The sequence below is a fragment of the Carettochelys insculpta genome, chromosome 10, assembly GCF_033958435.1.
Source record: "Carettochelys insculpta isolate YL-2023 chromosome 10, ASM3395843v1, whole genome shotgun sequence".
NCBI classification, from domain to species: Eukaryota; Metazoa; Chordata; order Testudines; family Carettochelyidae; genus Carettochelys; species Carettochelys insculpta.
In genome coordinates, this window is record NC_134146.1 from 25,521,460 (window position 1) to 25,544,538 (window position 23,079).

Consider the following 23,079-nt stretch of genomic DNA (forward strand, 5'->3'; position numbering starts at 1 on the left):
GAACCAATAAACATTTTTTAAGTAAGCCAACAGAAACTGAGTTCAAGAATAACAATAATATTGAGCACAATGGCACTTCTCATTCTTAAGCCAAAATTCAATAAGGTTTTTAAGCATGTGCCTAAATTTAAGCAAAGGAATTAAATGGTCCAAATGAAGTCCACTAACTAGAAGAGCTGGTTGAATAAACAAACAAAAACATTTTTAAAATGACATTTCCCCTATTTTTCCTGGAAATTTTAAAAATTTCCATCTCCTCAATTTCAGATTTCCTGTATTGTATTTTGCATATTGGGCTACAGGAATTTACCCCTCATGGGTTAAATTTTTAATACACTATGACTATATCAACACTAGCCCCCTGCCCCCTTTCATAAGGGGGATGCTAATGAGACACTTTGGGATATGCTAATGAGGAACTGCAATGAATATGCAGCACCTTATCAGCCTCCCCCTTTTGAAAGGGCTGGGGCTAGTATAGTCATAGCCTATAAGTTTCAGTCCCATGAATTCTGCAATTGTTGCATTTGGAGCTATAGTAAAAATGCATAATTCGCCCAGGATGGGAATGTAAATGGATTTAGATTCATGGGCCCAGCTGACTGCCTCCACTGTGAAAGAGAAAATCAACTTGTTGGAGCCACTGTTGGAGTGGAGGGAGACTCATCTCCCCTGCCTGGGACATAGTGAATATTGTTATACTGGTGGAAAGGGTGTACTATATGTAGTTTCTTGGGTTTTGAACAGGAACAGCTGAGTCAAAGATGCTTTCACCAATACCATGCTGTGCTGGCCCTGTGAACGGACACATGACTATCCCAATGAGAGTTTACATTGCCATAATGTAAGATTTTGGGGCTATTTTAGTTTGTGTTTGGTCAGTGAAAGCATTATGGAGTGGAGAGCAAACTGATACACTTGGTGAAGGTTATAAATGACAATGCGGAGGCAGCAATGAGAATGTGCACAGAGTTGGGAAGCTGACTTAGAACAAGTAGAGGTATGAGACAATGAGATCTAACAGCACATGGTATCTTCATCACGCGCCTAGAGAAAGTGATGGACAAGACTAAGGAAGAGGCAGAAGGGATATCTGTGCATGGGATAAGAATTAATAACTTGAGGTTCACGGATCATACAGTTATCATTGACAAAGATGAAGAGAAGCTAGTGAAAATAGTGCAGGTGCTAAATGAGGAAGGGAAGCAGTATGGATTGATTATGAACATCAATAAAACAAAAACAATGGTATTTGGAGATAAGGAAATAGGAAGGAAGATCGGTGCAAATGGGATAGAATTAGAGAACATAGAGAAGTTCATCTATCTGGGGAACAACGTAACGTATGATTTACAGTGTAAGAAGGAAATAGTGACTAGAATAGTAAAAGCAAGAGTGCGTTTGAAGGAGATGAATAAGATCTGGAAAAGCAAAGCAATTAGCTTAGGAACCAAGCTGAGCATCTTAAAAATGTGTGTATTCAGCAGCGTGTTATATGGATGTGAAACATGGGTGATTAGGAAAGATTCAAAAAGAACATTGGCATCCGAGAGGAGTTGTTACAGAAAGATCCTGAGAATAGGATGGATGCAGACAGTCCCCAATGAGGAATTATACAGGAACATACAGCTGAAAGAGAACCTACTGTAGAAGGTTATACTATGCAAGTTACAGCTACTTGGGCATATTTGCAGAATGAACAACAAACAAAAAAATCAAGACCCTGGTATTCAGCATAATGGGCATTTCGAACAGGAGAGACAGACGCTGCAGAAAATGGGTAGATGATATAGGAGATTGGTGCAGAGCTACTCTACAGAAACTAAGTCACTCTGCAATGGATGGGGAACGATGGAAGACAATAGTGAAAGAGGCATCAGACACCAATGGGCACTGAGCCCATGATTGTTGTTGATAATGATGATAATGATAAGTGGAACCATTTGGTTCAAGAATAACAAGTAAAACTATACAAGTATGAGATGCTTCCCCTCCTCCATGCAGTTGTCCACCCAGCCTGGTGTGTGTGCCGGGGAGATATAAAAGTTATCCATATACAAGAAGACAACACAAGCATGAAGGAATCAGACCAAATGAGTAGTGAGCATTCAGTTCACTGAAGTGCTCTGTACCTTGGCAACACAGGGTCTCAAGTAGTGGAGCAGGACTTGTGATTTTCTAGGAATACATCTCTGAGCACCGTCTGAGCACATGCAGCCACTGTAGGAAAAGCTGGGGGAGTTACTCCCTCTGCAAATCCATGTTTTCAGTTGCTTTGTTACTGAAGTATTAGCTAATACCAGAGAGAGAGCCGTGTTAGTCTGTAAAATAGCAAAACAAAAAAGCATTTGTGTAGCACTTTAAAGAACAACAAAATAATTTACTGGTGATGTGCTTTTGTGTGACAGACCCACTTCTTCAGATCTACAGCCCTACCAGAACAGACTCAATATATAAAGCACAGAAGTCCAAAAATTGTTATCAAGGTTGACAAATCAGAAAAATTGTTATCATTGTTGGCAAATCAAGTAGAAGAGCAAGAGAAGAGGATGAGGAAGTAAGTGTTAGATCAAACATCAAAGTATGTAAAAGAGTCCTTGTAATGGGTCAGGTAATTGCTGTCCCTGTTCAAACCACACATTAATGTGTTGAATTTGAATATGAATGTTAATTCCAAACATTCCCTCTGTAGACAGCTGTTGAAGTCTCTTTTCTATAGAACACAGTCTCTCAGGTCTTTAGCAGACTGGCCCACTCCAATAAAGTGCTGGCTGACAGGTTTGTTTATTTGGAAATTTTTTGATGTCTGCTCTATGTCCATTCGTTCTTTGGCAAAGAGTGTTTGCAGTCTGTCCTACATACAAAGTATGTGGACATATGATGGCATATATGACATTAGTTGAGGAACAGGAAAACGTACCAATCATTCTGTAATTAACATGGTTAGTTCAGAGATGGTATCTCCAGAATAGATAAGTGGACAAAGTTGACAACGGGGCTTGTTGCAGGGAAAAGTTCCAGGATTAGTATTATTGTGGTATAGTCTGCGGTTGCCAGTGAGAATCCTCATCAGGTTGGGAGGTTGTCTATAGGAGAGAACAGGCCTGTCACCTAGGGCCTTCTGGAGTGTGGCATTATGATTTAGGATAGGTTGTAGGTCTTTAATGATGCATAGCAGTGGTTTGAGTTGGGGGCTATAGGTAATAACAAGTGGACCTCTGTGCTTTATATATTGAGTCTGTTCTGGTAGGGCTGTAGATCTGAAGAAGTGGGTCTGTCCCACGAAAGCTCATCACCTAATAAATTATTTTGTTATTCTTTAAAGTGCTACATGACTGCTTTTTTGTTTTGACGTATTAGCTGTAACAGAGAGACAAAATGGATGAGGCAACATGTTTTATTGCAGTGTTTCTTAAACTTTTTGAGACCACAGAACACCAAACAATATTTTTATGCAAAACACCTATGACAATTTTCTTCAAAAGAAACTGTTGCCAGACCAAAAGAGAAAACCCCAAACAGCAACATATACAGCAAAAAGAAAATGAAGTAATTTAATCAAGTATCAGAGTAACAAAGAAGTAACATTGTATGGGGTTTTAGTAACAGAAAATATATACCATCAGTGTATTTTTCCAAACACTTGCAGCACATCTGCCAGTTATTCACAGAACACCAGTGTTCCACAGAACATAGTTTATGAAACCCTGTTTTACTGGGCCAACTTCTGTCGGCAAGACACACACACTTTGGAGTTTACACAGAGCCCTTCCCCAGCCCTGGGAAACTAACTGAAAGTGTCACAGCTAAATACAGATTTGAATAGATTGTTTAGCATTGTACTCAATCTGGGACAATTTCCTCATATTTATTACCTAAAAAGAATGATTCAGGTTTGGGACCAACAACACCCCTATTAGCTATCATGGCAGAACACTCACACCTCAATGACAGACAAATTTACTTCCATGTGTCATACATGCCCTTGATGTGCCTAATCCTCTAGCCATTGACCTAAGTGGGAGTTCTTTCAAGTGGACATACAACATGAAGTTTAATGAGACTTGGCAAATCTGTTACACAGCTATAGAAACCATTTTCATTAAAGCACCATTCTGAGAAGCTATAGGCTTTAAACAAGAAAAAAATTCTAAGGTGCTTATCAGGGCTGCAAACCCATAGAAATTTCATTTATAGACAAAATGAGAAAAATTTATAGACAAACAAATCTTTTTTACAGACATAATTTTATACTATATTAAGATGACATAAACAGCCAAAAGTGAAAGGTCATCTTCCTCTTTCATACACCACAAGAATAATATGCTATTTAACTCATTTTCATTTAGTTAGTCATGTTGCCAATGTGTTGATGCTAACTCGGTGGGGTAATGTAGATAACATCAGGTGGACCACATGATTCACGTTAGTTCACCTCAACAACTGAGCTAAATTAACAACTAAAACATCCAATTTCCACTGCTCTGCAGTAAAATAGCTGAAACAGCACAGAAGAAATGTAATTGCTATAGAATAATTGTGTTTTGAAATTTTATTGCACTTTTAAGAAATTTAGAGACACCTAATTTTTTTTTAGAACAGACTTTACAGACACTTCCAATATTGGCTCTTTTTTTTACGCACTGTCTGTAAATTTACCAATGGTTGGCACCCCTGGTGCTTATCATGGGGTAGCAGCACATTTGGGAACCAAAGTTCAAAACCCATTTATCTCACAGAGTCTAAGAGGACGTCTTGAAAGTTCAAGTGAGAATGCTTCCTTATGCATATGGGACTGAAACAAAAAATATTTTATAACTTTGCTTCTACTGATAGCTGCTATCTCCTGGCACTAGAGAATATTCTAAATTGGATCAACAGTGACACTGTGTGGGCAGGTTTTGTTAAAACAACCTATGTTAGTAATGGTGCTCTCTCAGATGCTTTCAAACATATAATATACACTGAAGACTAGTTACTATAATTCCAAGGCTAGCAAAGGCCAATTTCCTCTATTTTCATGCTCTGATACCATGACAACCTACTGTGCTATGAATACATATTCAAACAGATGGAAAATAAACAGGTAAATTATTCATGGGGCTGCAGTTGCATAGAGGTGTCACCAGCTATGAGTGAACAAGCTCAGTGATTTGTGCAATCATACAAATCCTTCTAAGTGCTTTATGATATTTTAATCTAATAAATGGATTTGAAGTTTCAGATTTACACCCTGTACAGGCTTCTGCCCTCTCTCTTTACTTTAGTAACCTTTTCACTTCTCCTATTGCTAGGCCCTTACCTCTAACTGTCCTAGATGGAACAGGCTTGATTTTTTCTCAAAGTCTCCAAATTTACTTGATTGCTGCATCAACTCTAAGCTCCCTGTTGAGCTATATGTAGATGGTGGGTGCTATTTTGGGATATGGTGGCATCCCAAAATAGCTGTCCATGTCTATGCAACATGCCCATTGTCTCAAAACAGTTTTCAAGATAACAAGCTTGCTATTCCAGCATCCCTGTACACCTCATCACGTGAGGAATACAGGAATGCCTCAAAACAGAGCTTTATTTTGGTATGTGGCACCATTTTAGTCAGTGCCACATTGCTGAAAAAGCCTATTTTGAAATCTACTCTAAATAAGCAATGCAACTTGCACAGTACAAATTGTGTAGCTTATTTCAAGCTTACAGCAGTGCGTAGACATAACCCCAGAGAGGAAGCTAGCTGTCACTTCAGACTACGTCTCAGACAGTTCTCATATCTTTTATAGGCTGGAATGAAAACACAGCAGAGGAGGAGGTAAGAGAGCCACTATGTGGTGAGATGACTCTCTGGCTGCCTTACATGAGACCTAGTCTCTTGCAGCCGGTAATATTTTGGTCTACGTTCAGTTGTCAGATTAATTGTGCAGGTCTTGGCGATGGAGTTCTGTGATATATAGGAGATCAGACTAGATGATCAGGTAGTCCCTCCTGGCCATAAAGTCCATGACTCTATGTGCAGAAGTGAAGCAGGCGACTTCGCCCCTATTCTTGTGCTACAGGAAATAGTGGTGGCCCCTTATATTAAAGTTAGGGAAACAGCAGTGTGCCCTCAGCAATCAGGGTGGCCTACCCTGACCAGAAGCCACTGAAATACATGGTTTCAAATTATTTGACTTGGGAGGAAGCAGCAAAGATGCAGTGGGGAGATGCAGTTGGGATCTACAAGAACAGAGGACAATACAGTCTGCTTTGCTGCATGCCTGTTCTCAGGTACTAGAGAAAAGCAGACCAGGTTAAAAAGGGAGCATGCAGCTCAACCAGATCAGTTCAATCCAGGAAGTCTAGGTTAGAGAAAAGTTAGCACGTGAAAATTATTTGTAATCTGGCTTTGCAAAAGGAAGGGACCAAACTCGAAGCTGGTGCAGAAATGTATCTAGTAAAGATAGGCCCAGACGGGCTACCAGAGATAAAATGGCTAGCCTCAAGAGAAGGGGACCTCTGAGTGCAGACAGGCCTAAATCTCACTTCCTGCCAATATGAAGATACACACCTCATAGAGCTACAAGGGACCTCAGGAGGTCATTGAGGCAAGTCCCCTGCTCTTTTGGCAGGACCAAGCACCATCCCTGACATCTATTTGTCCCTTACCCCTAAATACCCTTCTCAAGGATTAAGCTCACAACCCTGGGTAGCAAGCCAATGCTCAAACCACCGAGCCAGCCTAACTGCCAGTGCAATTTGGTGCAGTGCAGGCTCATCAGAAGGGGCACTCTGAGACAGAGCAACCAATTTACCTGAAAACAGAATCGCCTGCAAAAGCCCAGCAAGTTTCTGCTCCAGAATCCATCAAGTCTCCTAAGGGTAAATGTATCAGTACTAGGGACTGAGACTGGAAGAGCGATCTGCACTGTGTTTGTGATATGAGTTGGGGTCCTTATTAGGTAAGACTCTGAAATCCATCTTTCATCCTGTTCCATTATATCAGCATCAACCTTTGTATGTGTGTCTGACATGAACTTCCCTGGAGGGCATGTCACATAACCACTCAGATGAGTGTCAGTAAATTCCTCAGTGGTCATTACTGCACAGAGTGATTTAAAAAAAAAAATTTAAATTTCAAAACCTGAAAAAAATTGACCAGCACCACAGTTGGTTAAAAATAAAGGATTTTTTTTTTTTGATTTTTCTCTTCAAAATCTCAACATTTTGGAAATGCTGACTTTTTCTGGCTGTGTTTTGGGGAGTGAGGGCACTTCAGCGTTGCATGGGTACTTTGAAGTGCCCGCAGCTACACAGCATGCCGGTGCTTTGAAGTTTGCAACTTCGAAGTTGCCAGGGGAAGAACTCGCCTAAGGAAGTGCTACATATTCATTGCAGCACTTCATTAGTATTCTCTGATCAGACTGATTACTATGCCCCCTTCGAAGAAGGGGGCTAGTGTAGACACAGCCTCTGATACTGATAATCCCTCATCATCACACGTCATTTCCTCATTGTTCACTAGCCACAGAAAAGAGTGTGACCACATCTCTTGAGTGGTAAGAGACTATCTTTTCCAAAGGGAGAGAAGGGACCCCAATAGGTTACGCAGAATACACAAACAGTTCCTGCTCCCTAAGTTTGGTGAGTAGGAGATAGTCAACGATGCCTTCTCCAGGGGAGTTCCCATCAGTGAGCAAAAAGTCATAGTGCTCTCAGGTTTTAATTACATTTGTTTAATGGTCAGACTCTTCAGGACATCACCAAAACCTGCAGTCTCAACAAGAGAAAACATCAGCATTATTAAATGACAAATTGTCATATGCAGGCTTATGAGTTAAACTAGGTCATTTCAGCAGTTGCTGAAAGCAAATCAAATCGTAAGTTACTGGTTTGACTGGAAGATTTAAGGATAAACTCTGGCTCTTGGTGTTAGGGCTCAGCAAACAAAGACTTCCTCATGTCAGTAGAGACATTCTGCATCTCTTCAGAAGCAACCCAGCCCATTAGAGACTTCGCTATTGCTAACAATTTTAAATGGAAGAGTGATTGATGGGCAGTAGCATTAAACCCTGAGATAATAATCATCACTGCTGTTATTCCTGATCCTTAATAGCTCCCATTAAAGTATGCTTTCATGATCCCCAGAGACAAATTTTATTCCGCAGCCCTACTCTGCTGGTATGGCACGTGTACACTCCACTGCAGCAGGGCTTCCCCCTGCCCTGCCTCTACCCTAATTCAGGGCTCATCTACTAACCGAAAACTCATGGAAATCTGGGTACAAATCTCCCACATACTAAGGCCTTGTCTACACTACCAAGTTTTGTCCCCAAAAACTGCCTTTTGGTAACACAACAGTGAGAACATGCGCACGGCAATGCAACTTTCATCACAAAAAATGCCCAGGTTCGGCAACAAAAATGTTCCACCCTTATGAAAGGCTTTTTCTGTTCTACTCCCTTTATTGTCTGGATTTTCTGACAGCCCTCTTAGTTGTTCTACATGTTTCCGCTCCATGCAGTAGGACTGATTTGACAATGGAGTTCAATAATTTGATCTTACCCTGAGTATCTCAGTGAGAGTTAACATTAACATAATGTAAGATTTCAGGGCTATTGTAGTTTGCATTTGGTCAATGGAAGTATTTGGTTCAATAATAATGAGTAAACTGTACCAGAGTGAGATGCGCTCCCTCCTCCCTGCAGTTGTCCACCCAGCATGGTGTGTGCGCTAGGGAGACATAACAGATATCCATACACAAGAAAGGCAGCACAACCATGAAGGAATCACATCAAATGAGTAGTGAGCATTCAGCTGACTCCAGTGCTCTGTACCCTGGCACCTGATCTTAGTCTGAGTTCTGATCTGCTTAGAATTCCAGATGTTTTTCATGAGAATTTCATGTTCTTGCTTCCCCAAACCTCATTCTCTCACCAGCATCAGTGCCACCCTCTTTATTGATGCTGCTGCCCAGGTATGTGAAGCCAGAGGCTTATCAATAACTGCATCCATAAAATCCGCCAGATCCACTGGCCTTACACCATCAACAACCAAGACCTGTGGCAACTGACTCACCAACTTCCTGCCGAAGAAGAAATCAGGAAAAGAAGATGGCAATAGAGTGGACATGCATTGGGATATTGCATCTAAGTGTAAGCCTTAAGTTGGAACCTGCAAAGAAGAAGGAAAAGATGGTGCCCAAGAAACACCTAGCATAAAGACCTGAAGGCAGACATTAAAAAGACAGGATACACCTGGTCTGAACTGGAAAACACTGCCCACGACAAAGGACACTGGTGAATGGTGGGGGGGTCAATGGCCTATGCTCCAAGATGTCGGAGTGGACAAGGCTTACTACCACTAGTCCCTTTATTGTCAACAAACATGCAGTGTAGAAACTATAAGGTGCTTTTTCACTTTTAGACTATGTCTACATGCAAATACAATACCATGCTTTTGTCGGAAAAACTCATGGAGCATCTACACACAAAATGCGCTTTGTCGACAGACTTCCGACAAAACTTGGCACTTCAACCAGCAGCATTGTGCCTCTCTGCGTTCAGGACTAACGCCTTTGTCGACAGCTCCCTGTTGACCAAAAAAAAGCTGTGTAGATGCTCTGGGGGGGCCCTCTGTCGATAGACAGAGCTTCCAGTTCACCAAGCAGCCCTACTTGCTGAGCTTCTGGTTGGCTCTTCTGTTGAGAGAACAGCCAGACAGTTTAGCTGCTCTCTATCCAGAGAGCAGATTGCTCTTTTGATCCACTGTTGCGTGTCGATGTGATCTGTCAACTGAAGTTTTGCTGGAAGATCTCTTCTGACAGTAAGTTCTTTCAGCAGATTGCTGTAGTGTAGACATAGCTCTACTGTCCTCCAGGCAGCATACCACAGTCCCCATACTGCCATTCTGGTCAACAGTTTGAACCACGCTGCCCTGCTGTCAGGTAAACAGCAACCTGTTCCGCCTTCTTGCAAGCTCTGGGAATTTTAAATGCCATTTCCTGCTGGCTGGTTCCGCATGGAGAGGGCTCCTCGCATCTTCCCAGGTGATCATCGCTGGCTATCATACCAAACACTCTCCCACTTAGACCACTGTAGAACCGTTGGATCTGGTCAGTATTTGGGGAGAGAAGTCTCTTCAGTCCAGGCTGAGAGTGACACACGCAATGGGGACACATGGGCAAATTTCTTGAGGCATGTGTGGAAAGGGCTATGATGGAAATACACTGCAGGGCAGAGTGATGATAAAGGAGCTGAGGTAGGAAAGTGCGGACAACCATTGCTCCAGCACTCAGTCTAAGACCTTTCCTTTCTATAAGGAGCTGGATGCTATCCTTGCTGATGACCCCCCCCTCTACTGCCAAGAGTCCCATGGATACTTCGGAGGGGGCAGGGAGGAAGAACAAAGAGGACTTAACCTGGAGGATGAAATAACAGATGAAGAGGTAGAGCTAGATAAAGATGTGGAGCTCCCAGACGGGTCATCCAGTGAGGCCGACAGCCAGGAAGTGTGGGATCTATCCTGTCTCAGTGCAAATGCTGGAAAGCACAGAATTGGAGTTGGAAAATGGCATGAAAGAAAGCTGGAAAGCTCTGGAGGGCTGGGACACAAAGCAGTGCCTGAAGGATGTTTTGCATGGTCCCAAGATGTACTGTGCCCTATTCTGCATCCTCACAACACCTAACAATAGATGTGTCACTAGACTAGGCACTGGGGGACACATACCCACAGTGCATTGCTCATGCTGTCAATGAAGGAGTTCTCAATGTGGATACAATCTGTCAACAGAGAAAGCAAGTGTGAAAATGCTGGCGACTTTACTTTTGTTGATTTTTGTACCTCAACATTATTTTCATCAACAAAACTTTGTAGTGTAGATAAACCTTAAGTCCATTAGTGTGCTTAGAGCTACACTGCTTTGAAAGGATGGGACAAAATTAAAGCAGAGTTGGAAATTTACAGTGGATGGTAGCAGGATCCACCTGGACACTTGGCACCCAGCAGGCTAGTGCAGGAAACCAGCAAATCCTCAATTTAGTGGACTTCAGGAACCACAGATGTCTGCCAGTCCACCCACCAAGAAAGTACTGCATTGTAAGTGTCAGGGACTCACCAGAGCCGCCAGGGCTGCTGTTGCTGCTGGGACTCCCAGAGCGACTGGGCCCACCACCTCAGCTGGGGCCGCAGCAGCAGGAGTCGCCACGCTCTGCCTTGGTGTGGGCAGCTCAGAGCCTGGAGGACCCATAGTAAACCCTTGGATTTAATGGAATTTCAGGATTAACAGACACCCCTGCCCCCCATTAGTCCATTAAATCAAGGGTTACTGTTATCCCATATTGCTGCAAACGATTTGTGTAGACAAGCCTCCAGAGCAGTGGTTCCCAACCTTTTCAGTAACACTCACACTTCAGCGAGACAATTCCACAGCACACCCACTCTTTACTTGTGAGGAGAGGGGGCGAGGAGGGGCAAGCATTTAAACTGTTCCAGTTCCAACAAGCTCCTTCCCTCCCTATCTCCCTCCAACCTTGCCACAGCAGGGTGGGGGGCAGGCTCCCTACTCGCCTGTTCGGGCCAGGAAACAGCATTTCAGCTGCCTCCTGGAGGGAACGGCCTCTTGCAGAGTCGGCATTTCCCCTCGTAGTAGCTCTGCAAAGCCTCTGTGAATGGAAATTAACAAATCCCTCACCAGCTAGGACTCAGGCAGCCTTCTCCTTGAATCCCAGCTGGTGCATGGTTGTCAATCCCATCCCCCCCATCAGTGGCTATGCAAAGAGCAGTGATGAGAGGAAATAGACAAAATTTTATGGCACGCTTGGATAATTCTCATGGCACATCTGTGTGTCGCAGAACACCAGTTGAAAACCACTGCTCCCGAGGAACCAGATTATTGACTGGGAAGCTACTTTGGTCTCTGCAGACCTTTCGGTCCCGGCTTAAGTCTTCCTGAAAGTAGCCAGTAATAGTGTATTGCTACTGTTATCTAGGAGTTGAACAGATACTGCCAGCTCTATTCACAAAGCCAGGAGTTAGGGAAGATTTTTACCTGTTTTGTTGATAATTATTTCAGTGTTATCTTGCTAAAGCAGTTTTGTGCACCAACTTCTACCATGATGTCAGCACAGCTCTGAGTAATGTGCTTAGTGGCTGCAGCACAGCCAGAGAGGAATGTAAAAACATCCTCAAAGAGCAAAATTACTATATTGTTTCCTCTTATTTCTCCACAGTGGGGTGACTGGTTTTAAAAAAATATGCTCAAATTAGAGGGCTCATCCCATTCAATCAGTAATGAGAATGTAGGTCAGATCTAGAGCCAAAATCAACATAGTATCAGACAGTGCTTTTTTTTCCTAGAAAAAAGGTACCAGAACTTGGATGTGCCTGATGATTCCTCAGAGGGGTTAGGGTGTTCAGTTTTAATGCCCCAGTCCCCATGCTGCTGCAGGATCAGTGGGGGCTCCTGCCCTGGTCCCTGTGCTGCTGTAGGACCGGTGGGGGCTCCTGCCCTGGTCCCTTGCTCCTGCAGGGCCGGCAGTGAAAATTGTTCTGATGTTCTAACAGAAAAGGGGTGCCAGAACTCCTTTCCAGTGTGTTCCACCGGGGAAAAAAAGCCCTAGTATCACAGAAAAGAAGCACGTTGCTTGCCCGGATAACTACTGAAAAAGCAAGACAGCAGGTATATGAAATGAAGCCAGCACAGTATATTCTTACTTCGAACTGACCTCATCTCAACTTTTAGTCCCTGATCCTCTATGAAATCTCTACAGATTCCTTCCTAGACAGCTCACAGCTATTTCAGACACTCTGTGTGGGAAGAGGGGAGTGACGTAGGGAAAGAAATTCATTAGAGCAATGATCACCTTCAGGGGATAGGACAGCCTCTGCTTACAGCCACGGACAGCTTTTTGAGATTCAAACCACAAATCCAGAGGAGGTGGGAGCCTCCTCAAATTGTGGGAACAGCACTGAATTTAATATCAGGAGGAGGGGTCTGCTCTCATCTTAGTGCAGCATCTGGCATAGACAGCAAGTTCTATGGACATGAGGCACCCAGGAATATTGCTGGCCCAGGCCGCAGATCTCCTGGCCCTGCCTGCTTCCCCCAGGAAGTGTAAAACAGCTGGAGGCCCTGACCACCATCACTAGAAGAGCAGTTCCAGTCACTGGCTCCACATGGCTGACAGCATATCTCTTCGGCTTCTAGCCTGGGAGGGACACATGGCTCCATGTGCTGTTCCTACGGCAAAGTCCTGAGAGCAGCACACAGAAAGACATACAATCCTCTGTGCAGCTGGAGACCAGCCAGCGGCCAGAAGTTGCACTATTCCTGCTGTGCTGCTAGTGATGTTGGCAGGGGACCCCCAGGCTGTTTGAAATCATCCGAAGGCATCAAGCAGAAATACACGGGGCAGCCGGGTGGTGGAGGGGGCGGGTTGGGAGTAGTAGATGGGCAGCAGCACAAGGAGACTCCTGCTTCCCCAAGACCTGCTGCCAGAGGGAACTGCCATAAGTAAGCGACCCCCCTCCCCAGACACCCCTTCAGACTCCCAAATCCCTTAGGCAGGTGCAGGGGAGGGAGTCTGAGCAAAGTAAAGGGGGCCGCTCAGGGCATTCTGGATACCACCAAAATATCTGCAAACCTGCCACCCCTACCATCTGGTGCTTTGCTACCTGTGTCTAGCCTAAAGCACAACTCGCACAGGTAAGGTCAAGATGCTCTATTTAAAATGGACTTCTGACCCCTACAGCAGTGCTCCCCTGCTGATGTGCCAAGTCACACTGGTGTGCCGCTCAGCACTGCTTAGTGTGCCTCAGAGCTGCGTGCCAGGAGCGCTGTCCGCCGCCCTGCACACACACTCCACTGTTTGGTGGGAGAAGCTCATGGTGGCAGTGGCATCCCTGGGGTGGCAGCTGCAGTGGTGACAGGTCTGGTTTGTTGCAGGTGTTGAGTTAGAGTGGAAGTGGGAAGCTGGTGGTGCCTGGCTCTGGGAAAGAAGTGGGAAACTGGGTTATAGTGGGGAGCTGAGGGTGCCTGCTTCTGGAGGAGGGGGAAGGGGCTGGGTTAGAGAGAGGGTGCTGGGGTGCTGGTCAGAGTGAAAGGAGTGGAGGGAGGTTGGAAGCTTGGACCTTTGTATTCCATCTGCCATGGAAAGAATGTAGCCTAATTGTTACAGCCTATGGTTAGGAGCCAGTGGCCCAGGTTCCATTCTCTCCACCCCTGCAGGTGGGTGAGATTCTAGTGGAGGGAGGCTGGGAGTCAGGACTGTTGTGTTCTATCACCCTCAGGGAGGGCAGTGGGCATATAGCCTCATAGCTGGAACAGCAGGCTGGGAGCCAGGAGGCCCTAGCTTCGAACCCCCTCCCCCCGAGGTGGGTGGAAGTCCTGGTTTCAAGGCCTTCCCATCCTTGGGTTCAGCCCCCCCCATGGAGGGAGGGGTAGTCCTGGGTTTCAGCCCCCTACTGGAGAGGGAGTCCTAGGTTCTGCTAGCCCCACCTGTGAGGGGGTGGGAGTTTGATACAATGAGTTAGACAAAAGTAAACTAAATATCTCACTTAGTAGGAGAAAAAAAGTCTCATATCGAACAAGGAATGGACTGCCACTGGTGCTAGGAAAGAGCTTAGAAAAATTATGTTACAGAAATTAATACATCAAGACCAGGGAACTATTACAAAGAGAGGCAGGGGCTATGAGATACTTTTCATATGGCAAGCAACCAGAATGGTAATGATTGTGCAGAGATTTTATAAATATTCACAGGCCCATGAAGCTGAATATATATGTATATGCTTTCTCTCTAAGGAAGGAGTACAAGTGTTAAGGGCTAGGATGCCCCTAGGACTGCCTCAGTTGCAAAGTACAGTAGAGTTAAGCTGTCCATTTTGAGTTTTAAATAAATAGGACTTGGTCCAAACTATACTGAGATTGTTCTGTTCTCGTATAAGGAATGGCAATGAGCCAGTTCCCATTACCAGGTGCAAGGTAAAGCTACCCATTGCCATCTCTGCTTTATGTTCTGTCTCCAAGATGTCTGAGTTAGCCTCCCCTGGGTGACATGCCTATAGTTTTTCCAATCAATAAGAGGCAATTCAATTTTTGAAAGAACAAAGTAAGTTTGCAGAGCACTTCTATAAACTTTTAGCAAATCTGGTAGATGTACCTTCCTTGATAATTAATTCTAATTTACTGAGTGCCAATAACGTACATGGCACGGCACAAGACATGATCCTTCCCTAAGAAATTTTCATTCAAATATTACCCAGAAAATACAGTTTTGGCACAAATGACCACAATCTCAAAGAAGAGTTGATTTTTTAATAGTCATCTGACTTTGGTAGATTAATGAGGGATAGGCTGGGAAAATAAATGTGTTAAGGAATGACTGGAATAAAAACAATGTGTGACAGGGTCACAGTCCATTTCGGTCAATTTCACAGTCATTGGATTTTACAAATCACAAATTTCATGATTTCAGCTTTTTATACCTGAAATTTCAAAGCACTGCAACTGTAGAGATGCTGACTCAAAAAAGGGAGGGTCACAAGGTTATTGTATGTACTAGACTAGAGCAGTGGTTCCCAACCTTTTCAGTAACATGGAATGCTTCAATGAGGCAAAAAAATTCCAAGGCACGCCACTTTTTTCAGATGAATTGATTGTTTATAAATGTCACATTTACTTACATTTTCTATGGTCACAGTCTTACTAGAGAGGTTTGCAACACAGTAGTGCATACAAGGAGCTGAACAAGGATCAAATGCATTAATGTTTCACATCCACTGCAGAATACTCCCTCTTAGACAGCCAGCATAAACACATTTTCAAAATCAGCTCAATGTCATGCTAGGGATGTTGAGTAAATGAGTAACCACTGAAAGCAGCTCCTCTCCCCGGCAGCCCACTGGAGCCAGGACACCCCATTTAAATCATGTCCCAGCTCCATCAGGCTTCCACCCTCTCTCCCTCCCCCTTGCCACAGCAGCATTAGGAGAGAAGAGGCCAGAGAGCAGCATTTCAGTTGCCTCCCAACGCAAACAGGGTCCTGTGAAATTGGCATTTCCTTGTCAAAGGCCAAAGCAAGGGGAAACGGACAAGACTTCACAGCACGCTTGGACAGTTCTCACAGCAAGCAGTGTCACGGCTGACAACCACTGGACTAGAGTGTGAGGGGGCTGCAGTTCTGTTACCCTTAATTTCATGCTGCTGAGGACTGTGGTTCTTGCTTCAGACCTGGGCAGCTAAAGAGTGGAGGCTGTTGGCCAAGAGCACACATATGAAGGCAGCACCACTGCCGGAAGCAGCACAGAAGTAAGGATGGCTTGGCTCTACTTTTCTTCTATGCTGCTTACTGCAGAGCTGGATCTTCAGTCACCTAGCACTATTTTCCAACCGCCCTTCCAGCCCTGAAGTTAGCAGTGCCGAAGGTGGCATGGTTTGGTACTGCCACCCTTCTGCACTGCTGCTGGCAAGGCACTTCTTTCAGAGCGGAGTGCCTGGACAACAGGCACCACTCTTCAGCCACCTAGCTCTGAAGGCAGCAGGAAAGTAACGGTGGTAACACTGTGGACCCTCCCCCTGCCTCCCCGGGAAAATAACCTTTTGACACCCCCCTTCTCCCACACATATACCCCCACAACTCCCTACTGAGTTAGGGTCCCCAATTTGAAAAACACTGGTCTCCCCTGTAAAATCCATATGGGATTGTGTGAAAGGACCAAAAGACAAGATTTCATAGTCTGTGATGCCTCTTTTTTTTTTTTCTTTTTTTTAAAACAGGCATGAATTTGGTAGGGCTGGACGCGGAAGAAGGCATCGCAATAGGAGCAGCACAAGGAAGCAAACAGGAAGTTAAGGAAGGAAGTATGGGTGAAATTCTGGGAAGTGGGTGGGGAGGAGAAGTACAGGAAAGCTAGAAGCTTCCCACAAGACTGGTTTTCCAGTGTGATTCTGACAATACACAATGAAAGCAGGAAAGTCTTCCTTAGGACTTACCAAGCTTGAATATACCAAGGCTTTGATTGTTGCAGCAAAACACTACCCTGAGTCTGGGTGATGCACAATCACACCACCCCAGCAGGAACTAAGCGTCAGGAAGTTACAATGCCATTCTGACCCAAATACACAGCTTTTGGTGGCATGGCCGTGTCACTAACAGGTAGGCACCATGAACACTGTTTGATGCCACTTTTCCTGACAAAAATCTTCCACCTCCTACAAGTGATGTTTGTATTTTCAACAGCAGAGCATCCCTGCCCACAATCAGCCACTGCCCCTTCCCATAGTAAAACTTTTGGCCTGGGGGGGAGAATTATGCATCTGTGAAGGACAAAGGTGTTGTGGCTCAATTGGCAGCGTAGGCAGTCCTTGATGCTCTGGTAGCGTGCTCATTGCATCATCCCTTTGTGCAGGAAACTTATTTCCACAGGCACAGAGCTGCTTAACTGGGGCAGAGGTTTTTGTCTGTTTTGGGATATGTTATGCTTCTAGAAGAGCTAGGGCACACAGGGAGTGAAACTGTGCCAGGACACTGCCCAAAGGGTACACCATGGGGACAGCGTCTTACACCTTCTCTCCAGTGCAGCTGGTGAGCAGCAGTCCCCTTGACCCAAGGAATTTACACATACCTTTTTGAGGGCTGCCACTGGACTAAGAGCACACAAAATACTCCAGTCTTAGACTAGGGGACAAGATGCAGAGCAGTGTAGCAAATGTCATCCATAGGTGTGGTGTGTTAATAAAACTGAACCTGAAAGCCCAAAGATAACTTGACAGCAATCTCCCAAATCCTATAGGGAAAGGATTTATTACCTGCCACATATGATCTTTAAAAGAGAGGATTAGAACATTAAATACTTACGCACAAATATATCTAAGGAAATTTAGTCCCTTAATTATAAATCTCTCATAGCCCAAAGTAAAGCCAATTTGTCAACAGAATATATCTTTGTTCTATCTGAACATGTGATAAAAATGAATGTGCTGGCAGTGTTTCTCCTGTCTCACTTCTCACTGATCTGCAGAGATAATTTCTAGAACAAATTTTGGTCAGTTTTTCCTTTGGAATAATAGCACTCCTGTTTCAGACAGATAAATAGCAAGTCTCACATTTTTGAGGACAGTCACTGTTCATAATTGCCTGGAGGAATTGAAATCAACCTAATATTTATGGAGCTTTACTCTAAGAGAGGAGGCAAGTCTTCTGCAGTTAATAAAACCTACAGTTTGTGAAACTGAAGCCCAAAAATGCAACCTTGTACTGTTTCATCTCTGCTGCAATCTGGGCTGTCTTCCCCATTTGATACATGGTCTGAATATTCCATGTACCAAACTGGGTGGTTGTCCTGAGTGAGACAAGAGTCATGTGCAGAGCAGCTTCCTTTCAGCTTTCCCTACCATGCTTCATACTCAATCTAGGTAGACTGCCTACTCTTCCCAAGAATTTGTAGGTTTCTTTGTGGATGCTTCTGTAACTTTTGTTTTTTTATGCATAGGGCTGTTAACCACAGGCCAACCCCTTTTACCTCGGGGAGAGGTGATCCCAATTTGTCTGGTCTATACCCTTTGACCTGTCCAAGAAATGTGTTTAATAGGATTTTCTTGGAAAGAATGAAGACAGAAATTGATAGACAGCTAAGGAAAGAAGAGGCCAGCTTCCAAAGCAAGAGATCTTGTACTGACCAAATATCAACTCTCAGAATGATCACAGAGCAGTCACTTCAGTGGAATTCCCCCCATACACAGCCTTCATAGACTTTGAAAAAGCCTTTGAGACACCTCGGAGACACTGCTGCAAACACCATGACATCTCATCCAAAATTATTAACTTGATTCATTCAACGTATGAACCCTCGACATGCCAAGTTGTTCACAATGGAGTCTTGACAGAATCCTTCGGCATACTCTCAGGAGTGCAACATGGGTGCCTATTGTCACCTTTCCTGTTATTGATCACAATGGACTGGATTATGAACAGGACAACAGATGGCCATCAATGAGGCATTCAGTGGACACTTTTCAAACAGCTAGAAGACATTGATTTTGCTGATGACTTCACCCTCCTTTCACACCAACATGAAAGCATGGAAGAAAAGATCACAACACTAGACAATACTGCCGCAATGACTGGACTGAGCATTAATGAAGGAAAGACCAAGACAATGAGGATCAAGCAGTCCAACACCACCACCATCACACTGGGAGGTGATGACCTGGAAGATGTGGAGTAGTTCACCTACCTGGGGAATATTATGGGCAGAGATGGAGGAACAGATATGGAAGTCAATGCGAGGACAGGGAAAGAAACTGCTGCATTCAAGACTCTCCGTCCCATACAGAGTTCACAAATATCATCTGTGAAGATGAAACTGGTGATCTTCAACACAGATGTGAAGAGTGCGCTCTTGTATGGATTTGAGACCTAGTGTACTAAAAAGTCTTCACATTACAAGCTACAGGCATTCCTAAACAGACGCTTGAGGTACATCCCTCACATCAAGTGGCAAGACTTTATCTCAAACAAGCAGCTTTGGAACAGAGCAGGACAAGACCCAACTGACACTGAAATCAAGAGAAGAAAATGGGATGGCTAGGCCACAGTCTCCGAAAGCCATCATCCAGCACAGCCTGTCAAGCTCTTACATGGAACCTGCAAGGAAAAAGCAAAAAAGGAAGACCTCAGACAACATGGAGAAGGTCTACTGAGACTGAAGGACAACTGAGCTATTCCTGGAGTCAGCTAGAAGTTTCGTCCTGAGACCGAGTGAAGTGGAGGAGACTTGTAGATGAGCTGTGTGCCACTCGGAGTACAAGGGTTACGTAGTAGTAGTAATTGTGAAAGCGAATCCTAAGGAAAAAAGATGACTACTGAGAATTTCGTTCTCATAAAGCATTCCAGGCCCCAATCCACACCCACTGTACTCCCACCCACTTTCAGCTCCGTCATACTGCCAGTGCAGCCTAAGGTTGCCACCTGGCTGTTTTTTTAATACTGATTTGCCCGTTAAACTATTCAACATGCCTTTCTCCCCAATCCTATTTCAAACACGTTAGAATTATCTACCATTCACACTCCTGTTGACCAGAATGCAGCACTGCACCAGTGTAAGATGAGAAAAATGATAAAATAACATGAAAGTCAATATATGTGGGGTGGGCGTAAAAAGAGTCTCTAAAACATTTTATAATGAATGATAGCTGGCACTAGGTCTGTGTGTCTTGGCAGATTGCCCGAGGTCGGTTATTCTGTGTCTTGGGAGTGGCAGCCCTAATCACAGCCCTAGTACAAATGAGAATCAGGACACAGGCCTGCTGGAAAAAATATATGGAAAGGGAAGATACACAATTTTTATCAACCAAGATCTATAGAAGGACCCTTAGCACAGTTAACTAGTTTCAATTATTTAACAAATGTTGCTTGATTAATCTTTGGACAAAGATTTGCACATTCAAAATGTGTCTTAAAACAAATCAACAAGTCACTGACCTCACTTCAGAGGAATTAAATCAGAGATTAATTTAGCCCACTGGGGTCAAGCAATTTTTCCATGGTAAACCACAAGGGCATATAAATACATCTCTTCTTTTAAAAGAAAATGGCAACACAGTCTATTGCAACCCAAGTGTCATTTTCTATAAACAACACTAGTATACATGGTGACCACTGCATCAATGGTGTCCTTGATCCCTCCAAGTAAAACATTCTTAATGTATAAATATCAATACGTTTTTACATTTCCTGAAAGTCAATTATGACTAGAAAAGGTCTGTATTAATTTCTTGTGAAGTTTGGACTTCATCACTCCACCCCTCAGCTAACAGTGGGTGCATTTTACTTTACTCGGTTTGATGATTTCTTAAGTGTTTACATGTTATCACCAATATCCCCTATGTATCATTTGGGGTTTTCTTTTACATACAGTATCCAATGTTTAAATCTCAAATCCTATAAAAAGATATAGATAAAAAAAGAAATCCTAGATGAATCCTCTTTTTCTATCACTTTTATACAATTCTCTCAGTCACGAAGGCTCTCTGCATATATATTTTCTAGGTTTCTATATGAACATTATTTAAAACTGAGCAATCTTGTCAGTCACACAAAGGTGGCAGGACAATGGAAAGATAAAGGCAGACAAAGCAAGAGAGAACACTGAGGAATAAAATAACTTTTATACAGTAAGATTTTCATTCTTTTTCAAATCTTCTAACTAATTAGGGGGTGGGGAACAGAAATACTGTAAGGCACATGCATCATGCATAACACGACTTTTGTACACAACTTTGATATCTGACCCACCCTGAAGGTTCCGCTGTATATTCAAGGCTAAGTCCCACACACTGAATAATTTACATAGGTCACCATTTAATAGGAAAACAAAGAGTAAAGAACACTAGTAGCAGATGAATGTCTCAAACCCTAAGCTCCATTAAGGAAAGATGGTTACACTAAAGTTCAGCTGAACGGAGCTGCTCTCCTGAAACACCATCAGACATAAAATTCCAGTGAGATTTTACCAACACAATTGATTTATTGCTCCCCACCACCGCACCACAAGTTCTCTGGGCTCACTTCAGGCTTCTCCAACTTCTCCCAAAGAAAAGTCTTTGGCTAACTGCCATCCTTCCTCCCCGGGGCTTTCCTGGCAGCACTTTATGGAAGGTATGAGAAGTTCCCGCACACTGGAAAAGCACTCCAGGTTTCCTCTTCCTCTCTAGGCCTTTCTCTCTAGAAATTCCTCAGCCAATGTCATCCCCCAAACTTCTCTCTCTGCCCCAGCACCCATCTCCTTTCTGAAATTTACACAATTCCCTCCCTCACCCACACGCCTAGTTCTCTCCTCCCCCAACTGCCCTTTCCCAGTTCTCACCTTCCCCAGCCCCAAACCCTGCCTGCCTTCTCTCTTCCGTTTCTGCACATTCCCCAGGCCTACCATTTCCCCAGCTTCTCACCCCTGCTTCGTACCACTTATTCTCTTACAACTGCTAGTGCCTATCCCTTCTCCCAAAACTCCACTATCTTCAGCCTCTTAAAGCCCCTGACCCCATCTTTTCCAAACTCACCTTGCTTTCTGTCATCAGTTCAGAACTCGTGTTTTCCTTCCCATATGCATTCACATTACCCCTCAGGCTTTCCTGTAATCCTAACTCACTGCATGGTTGAAGAAAAATAGGCTGCAAATAGGCCAGCTGAGTTTCAGTTCAGCTCCCTTACTGCTTGGCCAAGCTCTCTCTGCTCCACCCTAGTGCGGCAGTGTGGCACAGACGGACCTACCTGCCTGCCTCCCCTTGCCCGAGCATCAGTAGACCAGAATGGATTATAATTGCTTGATATCATTGCTCACTCAGAAATCTAAAAAATAGTCAGGATCATCTAGGACTGGAAAATGGAACCTTGGAGGTAACAAAGATGGGCATATAGTGGCATTTTCAGTTTGCAGGTAATTCCAGAAAAATACTAAAAAAGGAGTTATGTCAGGCTGAAGTGAAAAACATTTTAGCCCAGTGGTTAGGGTACTCACCTGGGAGGCTGAAGAACAAGGGGAGGCAAAATCAGCCCCAGAAGCCAGATCTGGCCCACCAAGCATTTCTCCCCCATCCACCCAGCTGATCGGCAGAGTATGCATACTCACAACCAGCAGCATGTGTTCAGCTGCCCCTTCCCACGACCTTGTTCCAGCTGCAGCTGAGCTGCTCTTCGGATTCTCCTGCTAGCTGTGCAGAAGAGGAGAGAGTGGAGGGGAGAGAGTGGTGCTGAACTCAAGGTGTTCTCCATCTCTGCAGAGCAGGCATCAGACAGAGAGAGAGACACAGGGGAGCTGCTCTAGTCTGGATCATGAATGGTATGCAGGGGAAGGGGGAGACAACAGAGTAGGACAAATTTCCCTTAAAAAGACAAAGGGTGGCTTCCCCCAAAAGCTTACTCACCAGCAGCCAGCACACACTGTGTCACTGTCACACATACCCAGTCTGTGGCACACACACACAATCAGTCACATACACACTGTACCACACAATCTGTGTAACAAAGTCTGTCTGTCACACACAAAGTGTTTCTCTTTCATACTCACACACACAGTCTCTCTCTGTAGTCATCATCCACAGCTCTTCTGCCC

General features: G+C 44.1%; 1 long non-coding RNA gene across 2 annotated transcripts in view; it reads right to left on the reverse strand.

Annotated features, from left to right (window-relative positions):
• The window catches only part of LOC142018721 (uncharacterized), a 45,404-nt gene that overhangs the window by 13,297 nt on the left and 9,028 nt on the right, over positions 1-23,079 (reverse strand). The window lies entirely within an intron of this gene.